Genomic DNA, 16,122 nt, shown 5'->3' on the forward strand with positions numbered 1-16,122 from the left:
CCGTGACAACTTTGGTACTGCACAACTCCAGGACCCCACTCTGGTCCGCACCAGAGAAAACGTAGTCGAGATTAATGGAGTACCTCAACACCCAGGTGCGGAAAAGTTGTTTCCTAGAATGATGGTTAATCAAGAATTGTTGTACCGAGTTGATCAGGTGCACGGTGAAACCCGGGAGCAATTAATGGTGCCTCAGCCATATCGTGAGACGGTATTAGACCTTGCCCATAAGAATGTGATGGGAGGGCACCTAGGTACCACAAAATCACTGGAACGCATCTTGCAGCGTTTTAATTGGCCCGGAGTGTACGATAGGGTAAAAAGGTATTGTGAAACTTGCCGTGAGTGTCAATTGCATGCTCCCATGGTACACTTTCGAAGTCCATTGGTACCTCTGCCCATTATTGAGGTACCCTTTGAAAGTATCGCTATGGATTTGGTGGGTCCGCTGGTTAAATCCGCTCGGGGGCATCAGCATATCTTGGTAGTTATGGGCTATGCTATGCATTTGCAATGATTTTAGAAAATTGAAGTTCGATGCCTATCCCATGCCACGGGTTGACGAGCTTATCGAGAGACTAGGGGGAGCTCGATACTTCACCACCCTGCATCTAACTAAAGGATATTGGTAGGTACCCCTGACAGATAGGGCTAAAGAAAAGACAGCCTTTATCACCCCTGAGGGCCTTTTTCACTACGTTGTGTTACCGTTCGGGCTTCATGGAGCCCCTGCCACCTTCCAACGGTTAGTGGACATAGTGTTAAAGCCACATAGGAGATACGCTTCAGCCTATATGGATGATATTATCTGTCAAGGAAATATTATTCTTGAATGTGTAAGATTTGTTGAACTATTGGGCAATTACTAACTTTGTTGAGCTATATGACAATTGCATCTATTGAAGCATCCAGGCCTCCTTTACAACATCCTGGAGATCCTTACAACCTGATAAAACTCTGACCTGCAGAATGTTCTGTGGTGACTTCAAAAGCCATTTTGTCACCTCTCCTCTGCACCTATCCCCACCCTGCATCTAGGGATTTGGAAACAAAGAACTGTTTAAATATTCCTGGACTCTCCCCCCTCATTAAAACTTTGCCCAATCCTGAATGACCCTGTGGACTAATTAATGAATGGGAGGTTCTGAAACCTGAACCAAACTGAGAAGATATAAAACAATATGAAATACAGGAAATGGCATTCACATTTTGGGGGCTGCTTGACAAGCTGAGTGTGTTCCTTATTTCTCCCATCTCCAGGGAATCAGGATTTACTTTAAGTTGTAAGTTTCTGTTATTTTTCTCCCTTTTTATTTTATAACTGTTTTGCCGTGTTGTGTGTCCTTTTATTTTGTAATTCTTTTGTTTTTAACATCTTTTTTATGCACTGAACAACTTTTTGTAATTAAAGATTTTCACTTTAATTTTGGTCCCTGTATGCTCTATGAACTCATAGCCTTGTGAAGTGTGGTTAGCTGTGTGACTGCTAGAGTGCTGAGTGTGCATGTCTAGTGGTGTGACAAGGTGACTGCTTGAGAAGGAAGAGTTTATGTAGAGTGGGATACTTATTGGTCCCAGTATAAATGCAATAAGTGGCAGCGGGTCTGGGGGTGTTGGAGCTGTATGAGGTGTGATTTATGCTCAATTTGTGTCCTGAGTGAAAGGTGAGCGCAAGTTTGAGTAGGCTAAATTAACCCGTACAGTTGCGCCCCACGTCACGTGACGAGTCGTCGGCGTCCTCGCCGTGACATTATCATTTACAGCCAAGACTGGGAGAGTCACTTGGCCAAGGTACAGGCCGTAGTAAACTCATTAAGGGCAGTCGGCCTCACTGCAAACCCCAAGGAGTGTGCGCTGGGAATGGTGGAGACACACTATTTGGGGTATGTGATCGGTCGAGGTATAGTTAAACCTCAGGTCAACAAGATCGATGCTATACAGGTTTGGCCTCAACCAGTGAGCACCAAACAAGTCAGGGCATTCCTGGGCATTGTCGGGTACTACCGACGGTTTATTCCAAATTTGCCACCGTGTCCGCTCCCTTGACAGACCTGCTGAAGGGTAAAAGGCCTGTCATGGTGCGGTGGAATGAACAAGCAGAAGGTGCTTTTCAGGCATTGAAGGCTGCGTTGTGTGGATCTCCCGTCCTCACTACGCTAAACTTCAAGAGAGAGTTTATTGTGCAGACGGATGCGTCAGATGTAGGACTGGGAGCTGTCAGGAGGTGAATGGAGAAGAACACCCCATTACCTACCTGAGCAGGAAGTTCACGCCAGCACAGAAAAATTACAGTATCGTAGAGAAGGAATGTCTGGTGATAAAATGGGCATTAGAGTCTCTACGGTACTACTTGCTGGGACGACAGTTCTGTCTCATAACTGACCACTCTCCTCTCACATGGATGAGTAGAACTAAAGAGAGGAACGTGAGGGTCACTAGGTGGTTCTTGTCCCTCCAAAATTTCAGTTTCATGGTGGAGCACAGAGCCGAGAAACTACAGGGCAATGCGGATGCCTTGTCCCGGACGCATTGCTTAATGTCAGGAGTTCGCCCGGGTGGGTCTGAACTGAGGGGGAGGGTATGTGAGAAAGTAAGAGGGTTGTGTGGGAAAACCGCTTTCTGTCTTACAGGCAGATAAAATGCAGGTGGTAAAAGCCCTGGTTTTGTCTGCAGTAACTCAAGGGTTAATGCAGACATATAGTAAGCAGGAATAGTCTGTTTGGTCTATGTTGGCCTAGCTAACATGGACACATTGGTAATGTCCGTACTGGGCCTGCTTATTATGGAGTAGGGGTAGGCTGGTAGTGGGACGCTTCGGTCCTGGGCTTTTGTATAGCCCACAGGTGTGGGTCACAGACCTCGTTAGAGCCTGATTTAGTCTGCAGGCCAGAAGCAGTAGGAGAGGCACTACTAGCTAACACTGAGTTCACACAGCAAAGGTAACTGAGTGTCTCCTGATATTCTGCCCAGAGCGTGTGCCAGGCAGCCTGGTACCCGTATAGCTAGGATCTGATATTGTATTAGGCAGTGCCTAGCCAGGCAGGGTTTATTTTGTTGCTTTATATGTGCCAAAACCAAGGCTGAATTTATGTTGTTTTTGAAGTGTGAATAAAACACTTTATTTGGACTTTAACTCTGCATGTGTCCCTGCTTCCTGCACTACTACTACCAGGCATCTACCTGAGCAATTCCCCACAACTAACATACTTTTTGGGCAAACCCCCTACCACTTGCATTTTGGTTCCCATTAAAAATGCCATGTGGGAATCCAGCCTGAGGCAGCGTTTACCTGTTGCAACTCAAACTTCATTAGAATGAGTTTTGAGCAGTTTCCTATTTTCTTAAAAAGGGAAACACATTTAAAGGAAACCTACCACTTGAAGTGGCAGGTTTCTGATGGAAATACCGGGCACCAGCTCAGGGTGAGCTGGTGCCGGAGCTTGTTTTCGTTAGTGTTTTAAACCGCGATATCGAGGTTTAAAACACCTTTTTAAACTTTATAGCCGCGCTCCTTCACTTCCTATGTAGCCGCGCATGGTAAGCGCCGAGCGCGTACCTGCCTGCAGCGGCTATAAAGTTTAAAAAGTGTTTTAAACCGCGATACCGCGGTTTAAAACACTAACGAAAATAAGCTCCGGCACCAGCTCACCCTGAGCTGGTGCTCGGTATTTCCATCAGAAACCTGCCACTTCAAGTGGTAGGTTTCCTTTAATGAACATGTTTCCCATTTAAAATGTAATTCGCCCGTCTTTCGACTGTTACGTTTACAAAAACTGCACCTAAAACCACCTCACAACTGATTAAGCTGCAACCTGTCTTTGCTGGGCCCCTTTATAAAAGTAAAATAATTAAAGTTCACTCACCTTTCCAGACGATCCCCCGTAGCACTGACAGGATGATCTGCAGCCAGGCTCTTCTCCTTACTGCAGTGTGGAGACACAGATAGCGTGATCTATGAATGATAGATCGACCGTCTGTGGAGGACAGAAGGTGCAGGGAGAGGTCACTCTGCCTCCACTTCTGTCACTCTATGGTATCCGTGCCTTAGAGGGGTATTCCCATTACAGAAAATGAATGTTTTCTCTGCTTGCTGTCCAACAATCAAAAGCTACCAGTGGACAGAAATCTGACCATGCCCACACAGGTGTACGGCTTGTTATAACCCACAGCTCTGATTACTCTCTGTGATATAAGGAGCCGGGCGCCTGTGTGACCACGGTCAGATTTCTGTACAGTGGAAGTAAACATAGAAGCTTTGAATAGAAGGACAGCAAGCAGAGATCTAGAAAACCATGAGGAATTGATATTGAAAGTATATTGGAACATTTTTATAACTTTTGTTAAAACAAACAATAATATTAATTTTCCTAAATGGGAATACCACTTTGAAGGCACAGGCACATACAGTGTGCGTGTCAGTATGGGGCTGCTGATAGCGTTTAGCAGCCCCATACTTAGCAGCTGATACCTGCGGGGGCCCGGTAGCCTGTACTTGTGTGCAAGACTGGATTTACAGTGTCAGATGCCAGGGCCCCATAGGGAGAGCACGGATCCCCGGGCCCGGCAAAAGTGCTCCAGGAGCGCCAATGTAGATCTGACCCTGTCTACATGGCATTGGCTGACAATTGCACAGGCTCTGGGGGAAAATTAAAAAACAAAAATAAGTCCCCAACAAGTGATCCATTTCTGAAAACTACACCCCTCAATTAACCCCTTCAAGTCTGAGCCATTTCAGGGCCTTTGGGCCAGGCCTCTGTCATTATAGGAGGTTATAACTTTGTAACGCTTTAACATATCCAGGGGATTTTGAGATTGTTTTCTCATCACACATAGTACTTCAAAGTAATAGAAAAATGTTGATGATATCTTTTGTGTTTAGTTATGAAAAAAATGGAAATTTGGCAATAATTTCTAAAAATTATTAATTTTCAAATTAAAAAATCCATAGCACCCAAGTAACTTTATAACTAGCATTTCCCAAATGTCTACTTTATATCGGTGTGGCTTTTTATGCATCCTCTATCTTTAGGTTCTTAGGAGGTTCAGAATTGTTGGTGCAATTTTTCTAATTTTTATGAAAATCGTGAAAACCCATATTTAGCAGTAAAACCCCTTAAATTATGCCATTTTAGAAACTGCACCCTTCAATGTGGTAAAAATCAACTTTAAAAAGTATGTTAACTCTTTAGATGTTTCACAGGGGTTAAAACAAAATGGAAGTGTAATTTACAAGCTGTAATTTTTTTAAACAATGTATTAATTTTGGCCAAAAATTAAACCATCACAAAGTATTAAATGACGAAAAACTCCACAAAGTTTGATACTCAATTTCTCCCGAGTATGAGGATGCCCCATATATGAAATCACAACAACACAACGGACAGGCACTACCAATGTAAATCAAATGTAAATGAATGTCCACGCATCCCTAGCAATACATGTAATAAACCAGAGGAAAGAATGGATGCGTACATTGGACTCAAAATATAAAGTATATTTTATTTCATATGAAAATCATAACAAAGACAAGACATGAAAGAATAAAAACACTTAAAAGGTACACACAATCGTGTGCCCAACTCCCATGGGTCATGGTACGACCCAGCACTCCCTGGCTCAATCCGCCCACAAATTATGCACAATTTTCAAATATCACAGAAGTAGTACACTAGTAGGCAAAGTAAATACACAATATTGAAAAATTCCAAATGCAGTTAAGCTGGCCTACTAGTACGATACCCTATAAAATTATCCTCAGAGAGCCAAGTGGACTAAGTACGATGCATGGACAGAGATCCGGGGAGGCGGAGAACCCCACGCGTATCGTCACCTCTGGGTGAATTCCTCAGGGGTAAGTGATGTAAGAGTGCACAGTCCTGTCTATATAAAGAAAAAGCTCCGAGTAGATCCAGTCATACCTCTTGTCCTCTCGTGAGTTACTACGGCCGGCGTGAACACAATGTCGCAGCGCATGCATGAGTGGTGCCAGGTTACATGACCAGTCACATGATCGGGACCGGAGCCGCGCCTCTTAGTCAGATGCGGCGAGCTACAGAACGACTGCTATCTGGCCATAACATAAAGTGCACTTGCGCTAGGGATGCGGCGAAGACCACTCCTAGTAAAAGATCATAAGATAGCATCAGCACGTAAATAGGTAAAGTAATAAATTAAAGCATACATGCTCGCCGAATAGAAGATAAAAGAGATTTAATTACATGTCTATGCCGCAAATTACAGGTACTATCGACGGGTAGGTGTATAAAATGCTCCACATCCACTTATGAAGTACTAATAATTTTCTAATGTATTTCAGGATACCCATAAAGTGATAAAGTGCAAAACCTCATAAGTGACACACAACATTTATCAGTACAGATTCCAATATAAGAAGTGAAAAAAAGAGAGGAAGAGATGAAAAGGTAAAAATATATAGAAATATATTTTTGTATATATAAAAACTGAACATATATATGGACAATAGTCCTAATGTTCATGTGAACCACAGGCTATCAAGCCCATGTAAAAAGTGCCATAGTGCTATATAAACAGGATGTTGTGAGCCACCAGCCCTATATTTGACCTACAATAAACTCGCGAATGACTGGTTCTTAATGCCGCATATGTGGTGGTGACCGCTGTACGTGCCCATGGCTAGGCATAGAAGGGAAGAAGCGCCATTCAGAGCAGATCTGAACTGTCACATTTTACAGGCTATAAAATGTTTATTTTTTTGTAATTTGGACATATGTGGGGTTATTTTTTTTGTGGATAAGATTCACTTGTAAGGTACGTCATTTCTGGGGAAGTTCAATAGCTAATAATCAGATTTTATTAACTCTTTCTTGGTGGTGGTTAAAAAAATAATTAATTCTCATTTATGGTTTTTAGCATTTTTTTCCCAGGCATTCACCGTACCATAAAAATGCGCTCTCTTTATTCTGTAGGTCATCATGATTACAGCAATACCCTATTTATATAGCTTTTTTTATGGTTAACTTGTTTTGCAGAACATAGAACACATTTTGTTAGTTTGCTTGTTTTTGCATCGCCATGTAACATTTATATATTTTTGTTTACAGAGCTGTTTTAGAGCTTATTTTTAGCAGGACAAGCTGTACTTTTTCTTGGTACCATGTCGGGGTAAATGTTACTTTTTATTACTTTTTATGCAGATTTTTCATAATTTTTGTGAGGTTTTTTTTTGCTTTTTTTATCGTGTTCACTGTACGGTTTCAGTGACAATTTTATTTTATTTTACTGGTTGTTTTGGAGGTTGTGATACTCAATGGGGCACATGTATCATAGTTTAGTCTCTCTGAAGTGAATTTTAGAGACTTTTGGCGGCTAGTTTTTGCTTCTTTTTGAGACTTTTTGTTGCAAATGTCTCAAATCCACATGGAACAAGCCATATGCAGGAGTGGACACTACTGTTAATTTGGGATTTAACATGTTTCAGTTTTAATGCATTTTGAAACTAAATACAACAGCTGAGGAGAGGTGATTTGCATAATTTCATTACTTTGAACATTTGAATTTACAAAACGCATAGTAATCGCAAAGTTAACACATGCGTTAATACATCGTTTATATTGCATTTTGTAAACACAAATGTTAACAGTAATAAAATAAGGCAAATCACCTCAGCTGTTGTAATTTGTTTAACACAATTAAACCTCTATGTGTGACTTCACCCTCAGAAGTAACCAATTAAAAAAAAATGTAAGAATTTTGACAAAAGAGGTTACTGTGAAAAATGCTAAACATTTAAATCATGTGAAATAATTCCAATTACATGTTAAAATCGGGTCCATAAAAAAAAAAAATTCCTTTGCACCTGCCCTGGACCAGGTGCAGATTTGCGCCTAAAAAGTCACAAAAATATGCAAAAAAAGTGATACATAAGTGAAAAGTCGCACGGATCATCTGGGAAACTAAGATACATAAGACACACTGCACAAGGTGCAGACCAAGGCGTACTTGAAAAACGACAGGTGAAAAGTTTTAAAAAAGTCGCAAATATGACAAAAGTCGGAAAAATTAAACAATTTAACTAGCAGAAATAATGATACATGTCCCTCAATATGTTGTGTTTTTTGGGTGATTTTCACTTTGTTATGTTTTATTTGATTATTAAAAGGGATGGGACTTCAGGGGACTTTTTTTAAAGCTTTTTTTCGCTGTTTTATCTTGTCCTAGGGTGGGAGATGAACAAGTGATCATCATACTAATGTATTGCAGCATATTATATAGTCAGCTTTTGCATTCTGCATAGGCAGACGTAGTACTGTTAGATTGTACATTCAGCACGATCTTAATAGGCTGCTATTGAAGGCAGCCCTGGGGTCCTTATTGGACTTCATGTGGCAAATCACACTTCATGGCATAAACGTACGTCATGCACCTGATGTACTTCACCAAAGCTAAACCGTCATCGGGAAACATGGGTACTTTACCACTGACATCCCCTTGTAACACCCACGGCCAGATCAAGCTCTGAGCATAGGTGTTAACCCTTTAAATACCGTGGTCAACACGACCTCTGAATTTAGATACTGGGCTGTCCTTAGTATGCCTGCATCAGTGACAATAATAATAACAACCTGCAATACATCAGTATTGCAGGGTATTATAATAAACAAGCAACTGATTTACTTGTTTCATGAATAAGCAAAGTTAAAAACAAAATAATAATTAAAAATTGTTTATAATGACCCGCAGCATAAAACAAAACCATGATTAAAGGGGTTTGCCCATGAAAGAAAGTTCTCAAACTTTAAATCCTAGTGATGTTTACACAATGAATATCATTTTAACACCCTTACTTTACAATTTTACTCAGTTTTATTACTGTTTTAGCTCCTATAACTCAGTGATGGTCATTGTAAAATTCCAGACTGTGCTATGAGATACTGTGTGCTGACAATGTGCTTATATTATCAGGATGCAGGGTTTATATACACTTTTATCAAACCTCTATCAGAGATGAGAGATAATGAGATCCATGAGATGGTAATAACACACAATGACACTCTCAGCTCTGCTAACTCGCCTATAAAACAGACAGTGTCAGCACTGCTATATGCCTACCTTATCTTGAGAAGAATCTGACCATAGTCAGAAGAATTACGGTCATATCCAGGGCCAACTAAAATCGTAAACACCAAGACTGATAGAGAGAGATTGGAATTATTTCTTGTCTTCGTAGGAATATCCCTTTAAATCTGCATCTTGCATGGTGTATACATTTTTTTTAACTCACCATAAACTATGATTATGATCTTGTTGCACATAAAATGCAATAAAAGTAATAACATATCTATATGAAAATAGGACCGTTGTAGCGTACAATTTTTGTCCCACAAAAACCATCAAAAACAAGCTCTCAACCAGAGAATTATACCACTTGGAAAATGGTGATGCAAAAATTATAGATTTTATTCAACACATGAGGTTTTATTTTGCAAAGTTAATATAACTTAAGCAAAAATATAGAAATTTGACATTTCTGTAATTGATCCGTAAAATAGATAAATTACATTTGATATATACGGTGAACACCAAAATAAAATGTAAATTACAGAAATTTTTTTCCACAACCCCTCCCACAAAAAAGTTCATACATTTTCAGCAATATGGTATTCCTGAAAAATGCATCGATTCCACATAAAAATAGGTCTCACATGGCAACAGTAACAGAATTTTTTTTTTTTTATAGTTGACAAAAGTGCACCCATGAACCAACTAAAAAGCACAAAACTTTGTAGGGAAAAGTGGCTAATGCACGCCCCTTCATCCTTTCTGCTACTCGCTATGCACCTATTCAACAAGTAACGCCCATATGTGGGGTGTCTCCGTACTTGGGAGAAATTCAATAACAAATTTTAAGATGGGTTTTTTATTTTTATCTTTTGTGAATGTGCAAATTTTACGGCTAAATGAATGTATTACTGACAAATTGGACCAATCTAAATTGTGTTTCTGTTAGTTTAAGGGGTGCAAATTTGAATATGGAGTGATATATAATTATATGCAACAACCCCCACCGGAGCCTAGCCTTTCTCGGTGGCTGGAGGAAGCCGAGTCCCTGGATACCGGAGTGGCTGGCTATGGTGGCCTAGCACATACTTACATTGAGGGGTGTAGTTTCTATAATTGGGAAATTTATGGGGTTTTACTTTTATTTAGGACTCTGACTTGAAACCTGAGCGGGTCCCTCAATAGCAGGATTTTACGTTTTTTATGAAAATGTGAAAAATCGCACTTAACGTTCAAAATCCCATAACATCCTACAAAAATGATAGTATGCATAAAAAACCATATCCACATAAAGTAGACATTAGGTGAATGTTAGTTATTAAGTTTTTTTTTGCTTTTGGAAAAAGTAGAACATTTAGAATTTCGAAAATCACGAATTTTTCCAAATCTTTACCAAATATCCATTTTTACCATAAATAAACGCAAAACATACTGTCCAAAAGTTTTCAACTAACATGAAGTACAAAGTGTCATAAGAAAACAATTTCAAAGTCACTTGGATATGTTAAAGCGTTCCAAAGTTATAAGAACATAAAGTGGCACATGTCAGATTTGAAAAATGGGCCGTGTCAGGAAGGTGAAAAGTGGCTTCAGCATTAAGGGGTTAAAGGGAACCTGTCATCAGGAACCCTTTTTCTGGCTTCCCCATAGAGAATAGTATACACATTGCCAAAGTGTTTTTAAAGTAAAACTGACATTTTCTGAAAAAAAGATAAGTTAGATGAAAGCTTACTTTTCTGTATGCAGAGCTGTGTCCCCAGTCCCCTGGGGGCGAACTGTGAGGAGTGGTTCCCCCCCACCCGAAAAAAAAACGCACCATCAGGCATGGATTCAATGTCATTTCATGTCCCCCGTATCTACTCCCTAGCGTCGCTTCCCCCTTACGGAGGTCATACATATCTGCCCCACTTGTAACTGGCCACTCCCGTAGGACTAGGGACACAGCTTTGCATCCAAAAAGGTAAACTTTGATTTTACTATAAAAACTCTTTTGCAATGTGTACACTATTCTCTATGGGGACATGGGAGAGCCAGAAAAAGGGCTTCTAATGACAGGTTCCCTTTAATGTAAAATCTGCAGCCCATCTTGACAGAAAATGTAGATATTTTTGCTAATTTATTTCAAAAGAAAATGAAATTACACATTGTCCTAAGTATTCAGACCCTTTGCTGTGAGACTCATATATAACTCACATGCTGTCCATTTCCTTCTGATCCTCCTTGCGATGGTTCAAGTCCTTCATTGGAGTCCAGCTCTGTTATTTGCACTGATTGGACTTGATTAGAAAAGGCACACACCTGTCCATGTATGACCTCACAGTGCGTGTCTGAGCGCATGAGAGTTATGTGATCTATGGAACTTTCCAAGGAACTCAGACACAGAATTTTGGAAGGCACAGATCTGGCCAAGTTACAAAAGAATTTCTACAGCACTCAGGGTTCCTAAGAGCACAGTGGCCTTCACAAACCTCAAATGGAAGAAGTTTGGGACAACCACACCTTTTCCTCGACTTTACCGTCCAGCCAAGCTAAGCAATCATGGCAGAAGAGCCTTGGTAAGAGAGGCAGAGAAGAGCCCCAATATCAATGTAGCTCCAGACATGCAGACATGCAGGAAATATGAATCCGGCCAAGTACAGCGATATCCTGGTTGAAAAACTCTTCCATAGTGCTCTGAACCTCAGATTGGGCCGATGTTTCACCCTATAACAAAACTATGACCCTAGATTTACAGCTAAAATAACAAAGCAGTGGCTTCAGAACAACTCTTGACTGGCCCAGCCAGAACCCTGACCTGAACCCAATTTAGCATCTCTGGAGAGACTTCAAAATAGCGGTTCACTAACATTTACCATGCAGCCTGAGGGAACTGAAGAGGATCTAAAAGGAACAATGGCAAAGGATCCCCAAAATCCAGGTGTAAAAAACTTGTTGCATCATTCCCAAGAATACTCATGGCTGTACTAGCTGAAAGGGTGCTTCTACTCAATACTAAGCAAAGGGTCTGAATACTTACGACCATAATAATAATAATAATAATAATAATATTCTTTATTTATATAGCACCATCAAATTCCGCAGTGCTTTTCAAATCACAGGCCATTTGATGTTTCAGTTTTTCTTGTTTAGTAAAATAGCAAAAATATCTTAAAATTTTCTTATGTAAAGTTGGGTGCAGAGTGTACATTCATAGAAAAAGAGGCTAGAAAAAGATATCTGTCAGGTTCTCAGGGGTGAACGCTGGGACTTCTGGTCCTTCCTCTGATGATTCTGGTGGTGCAAGCAGCATTCTTCGACCTCCTGCGTGTCTCTGTGCAGACCCCACCTCTCATCGGCGTGCACTCCGGGCAGTGGCTTCTAAGACCTCGTTCTGTTTAGGGGTTGTATTCTGGACTGCTGAGAGTCGTGGTACCTCTGCATGGTGTCTGCGATTGTGCTCTTTTGTTCTGCACCATTAGGGGTTAGTTCTCAGAAGTTGTCCAGCTCCAATCAGGTTCCGGAGGTGGTGTTCTGGCTGCATAAATTTCAGCTTCACTAGACACTTGTGCCAGGTGAGCGTGGGGGGGGGGGCTATAGGAAGGGACAGAGGTTGGGGCGAGCTCAAGGCACACTATCCCCTGTCTTCTGTGTTACCCAACCCTAACAATATCATGAAGTTCAAGCTATAAATTATGTTATATTGAGAAGGCAAAAACCCTGAAAGGCTGTTTCTATTTGGCCCAAAACAGGGAAAAATTCTTTCCCGACCCCTAATATGGCAGTCAGAATAATTCCCTGTATCAACAGAAACTACTAACAAAAAGTTCTATTCATACTATGTTATATTATTCCTCTCCAGAAAGGCATTCAAACCTCTCTTGACCATAAAGAGTCCGCCATAACAACCTCCTGCAGCAGAGAGTTCCACAGACTCACTACTATGGCTATGTTAGAACCGCCTCTCCTCCAGGCATAGAGGATGCCCCTTGTCCTGGCCATGGGCCTAGATATAAAAAGATCTTTGGAGAAATCCTTGTACTGACCATGCAGGTATTTTAACACTGTAAAGAGGTCTCCCCTCAGGCATCTTTTTTTCTAGACTGAATAATCCAAAACTTTAAATCTATCATTGTATACTAACCCCCCTCCTCCCCCGTTCCCCTAATAATCTTGTTTGTTCTCCTCTGCACCTGTTCTATTATGTCCTTTTTATACACTGTTGCCCAAAACTGTACATAATATTCCATGTGTGGTATGACCAGTGATGTGTATAAGGGCAAAACTATGTCCTTATCATGAGAATCTATTCCTTTCTTGATACATCCCAAAATTTTATTTGCTTTAACAGTAGATGGCTGGCTCTGATCACTGAAATTGAGTTTACTATCCACCAATATCCCCAAGTCTTTAACTCCATCGGTTTTACCAAGAATTTTATCATTTATCACAATTCTAATTTTCATTTCCTCAACCCAAGTGCATAACTTTACATTCACCTACATTAAACCTCATCAGCCATTTTCCCCGCCCATTAGTCCAGTTTTCACAATCCCTCTGTAATGTTTTACTATCCTCCTCTGTATTAATTACTTTACAGAGCTTAGTATCATCTGTGAATATAGAAATTCCACTGTGTAAACCATTTAAGAGGTCACTAATAAAAATATTAGAAAGTGGCCCCAATACTGACCCCTGTGGCACCCCACCGGTAATGTCAACCCAATCTGACAGTGTGCCATTGATGTCAATCCTTTGTTTTCCATCACTAAGCCATTTGCTTACCCAAATACACAGATTTTTCCTAGTCCCAGTGATCTCATTTTATGGACTAACCAAACCATTAGAAATAATGGTCTGTCTATCACAATACATAACTCATGCAGTACCCGGGGGTGTATGCCATCATGGCCTGGGGATTTGTCTATTTTAGTGGTGTTGAGGCGGTGCTATACCTCATTCTGTGTTAAGCAGCTGACATTCAATGGAGGATTTACATTATTCCTCATCATGTCATTTCCCATGGGACTTTCCTGTTGAGAAGGAGACATTAAATAGATTTGCCCTTTCCTCATCCCCCTCCACCTTGACCCCCACATTATTCTTGAGGGCCTACACTCTTCGTTTTTAGTTTTTTACTATTTATATATTTGTAAAATAATAAGGTATTATTTTTACTTTCCATGGCAATTTTTATTCTACAGGATTTATTTTTCCTTCTATAATCCTGTAACGCCTTTGTGTTTTAGTTACATAAATGACTTATCCTTCTCGTTTATTGTTTGCCTTACAGTACTAGTTAACCACACTAGTTAACCACATTGTTTTTTCCTGTTTCTGTTGTGCCTATTCCTATATGGTATATGTCTTTCACAGGAACTTTTTGGAATATTTTTTTTAAAAATACCATTTATTTTCGGTGCTTTTATTTTTGAGAACATTGTCCCAGTTTGTACTCTTAGGGTGCTCACTTAGCTGTTGCCCTTCTAGAGTTCAGAGTTCCTGTTGTCCCTATTCTGAAAGTCGCACTGAAGAATAATTCAAAGTGAATGATGTTGTGGTCACTGTTACTTGGTGACCATTAATGACTCAATTTCCCAAAAGGGATCAATAAAGTTATATTGTATTGTATCAGCAAAAAAAACAAACTTATCTTACCAATTGGCTGCAATTAAACAAAGAGTGAAAAAATTTAAAGGGGTCTGAATACTTTTCATAACCACTGTAGGGCACTAGCTAGTGGAAGTGAGTGGTGGTCAACATAACTAGTGTATTTAGATGCAGGACAGTTTTTCAATTAGTGTCAAGCAAAGAGAAGTCTATTAGTTGTTAGTAATTTAAAAGACAACTCCAGAATTTAGAAAAAAATCAAAATTAAAGCATTTCCCATTGACATTGTAGCCCATAGCAGCAGCCAACTGCTGCAATGCCCATCTCTTTACACATTATAAGCAATATGCAATCATCCTTAAACCAAAAGATAGTAGACATTTTCCATAAAAGGATACTTCCAGTCACAATTCTGTGACATTTCATAACGGGATTGTGAACATTCCATTTTCCCTCCCACAACCTCACCACAGTGCAGATAAAAAGTGGGAGTTGTGATGATGACAACAAGCGCTATAGTAACACAGAGCAGACAAAGAATACCAAATTAATGATAAACCTGCCTACTAAAACAATGACTAAAATCCTCCCAGGCCAACGTCGATGGAAATGATACACCGATAGAAAATATGTCATACCAATAGGCACATTATAGGTACCATGTTCCATAATGTAAATGGATGATAGGGAAACATGGGTATATATGGAAATGATTAAAGATGATTACTGTAATTACCTTATTGATAAGCATTGCAGCCTACAAATGGGCGACAAGGTCTCGATCCAGCCAAGCCATGCAAACACCAGGGCGGGTATAATGGAAGCCAGGCAAACAGATGAAGGCAGCAGCGGCAGCTATGGCTGCAGATGACAGCAACGGAAAGCCAAAATAAACAAGCTGCTGTCAGGGCCTCTAATCTTCTCCGATTCCAAAGGATAACAGGAATAAGCAGTATATCACAAAGAAGAAGGTGAACACATCTGCAGCAATCACGTCCAATCCCTTCAACGGAGGCAAGACAAACGTGTAATTCTGTATCCTTTGTCTATTGGCAGCCTCCTGTAGTTGCGGAAAATACATGAATACCTTATACCATTCCACATCAGAAATCCTGCAATTTCATTGACAGGATACTTCGCCTTGATGCAGCTCCTATTCGTCCGTCGTGATTGGCTTTACAAACCATCATCCGACTGACAAAGCTGGAATACGCCAGTAGCCATATCTATGACGAGGAGCGCTATCGAGAGCTAGGAAAAAACAAGACCAAGCTGCTTTGCACAAAGATGCCTGCGTTATCGGTAGCCTAACGAATATGATTTAAAGCAAAAATTAAAAATGTAAGTCAACTGATTCAGCCTGGAAAACCCATACGAGCTGAAGCCTGCAGCTAACCTGTCACAAGAGAGACAGAATAAGCACAGAGGAAAAGGGGAGGGGTAGAAACCTGGATGTCAACGATGAACAGCAGCATCCAGGGGGGAAAGCGCCACCTA

At 40.4% G+C, this 16,122-nt stretch overlaps 1 protein-coding gene across 10 annotated transcripts in view; it reads right to left on the reverse strand.

Annotated features, from left to right (window-relative positions):
- The window catches only part of ADGRL3 (adhesion G protein-coupled receptor L3), a 1,100,912-nt gene extending 1,085,411 nt beyond the window's left edge, over positions 1-15,501 (reverse strand). For all 10 annotated transcript variants that reach the window (XM_072113828.1, XM_072113827.1, XM_072113826.1 and 7 more), the window contains exon 1: positions 15,362-15,501. The gene's annotated coding sequence lies outside the window, so the exon portion shown is untranslated. The remainder of the gene's footprint in view (positions 1-15,361) is intronic.
- Positions 15,502-16,122: the final 621 nt, after the last annotated feature.

This window comes from Engystomops pustulosus, chromosome 1 (assembly GCF_040894005.1).
Source record: "Engystomops pustulosus chromosome 1, aEngPut4.maternal, whole genome shotgun sequence".
In the NCBI taxonomy this organism is placed as follows: Eukaryota; Metazoa; Chordata; class Amphibia; order Anura; family Leptodactylidae; genus Engystomops; species Engystomops pustulosus.